Source organism: Olea europaea, chromosome 11, assembly GCF_002742605.1.
Source record: "Olea europaea var. sylvestris chromosome 11, O_europaea_v1, whole genome shotgun sequence".
In the NCBI taxonomy this organism is placed as follows: domain Eukaryota; kingdom Viridiplantae; phylum Streptophyta; class Magnoliopsida; order Lamiales; family Oleaceae; genus Olea; species Olea europaea.
Window position 1 is genome coordinate 11,097,830 of NC_036247.1, and position 779 is coordinate 11,098,608.

The window sequence follows — 779 nt, forward strand, 5'->3', positions numbered from 1 at the left end:
CCAAAATGGATTCAAAGTTGCGAATGTAGAGAAACCATCAATTTTACCATCAGCAGAAAAATGTGGAAAGTGAAATTGGATGTATAGATATGAAGCACCGTGCACCTTACAGGGGATATTCAATCCTAGGGCTGGGCAAATTTCCCGAACCGAACCGATCGAACCGAACCCGAACCGATCCGAACCCGACGGTTCTTGTCAAATTAAATACCCGAACGGGTATCTAAATTGAGAACCGACGGGTACGGTTCGATTCTCGGTTCTAGACCAAGAACCGAAGAACCGAATAAGAACCGAATCTTTCTAATTTTTTTTTTATATTGAGTAAATGAAATTATTTTAATTTTAATTTTTTCTAAACGAATTAACAAATTAATGATTTCTAAATCCAAATTTTTGGCCCAATAATTTGTTTCATTTCTAATTTTTTAATTTTTGGCCAAATTACCTATTTTATTGTTTCATTTCTTAGCCAAACAAAATCAAATCCACTAAATAACCCTAAACACCTACAATAAAGTGCATAACATTGTCTCAACACTCGCACTCACTCTCGCAGTCTCGCTAATATTCCAAAACCTATACAATCGTCGGCCGACACTCTGACCTCCGATCGAAGCCGTGACTTTCGTCGACTGAAGCTTTGATCGTAGCGATCATTTGAACAAGGTAGTTTACCGATATCTGACATTCCAAAACCATTGAATGTATCATTAGTCGTATTTATATAACGTTGTTATAAATGTTAAAAAATTTAATTATAGTACAGAACCGAACGG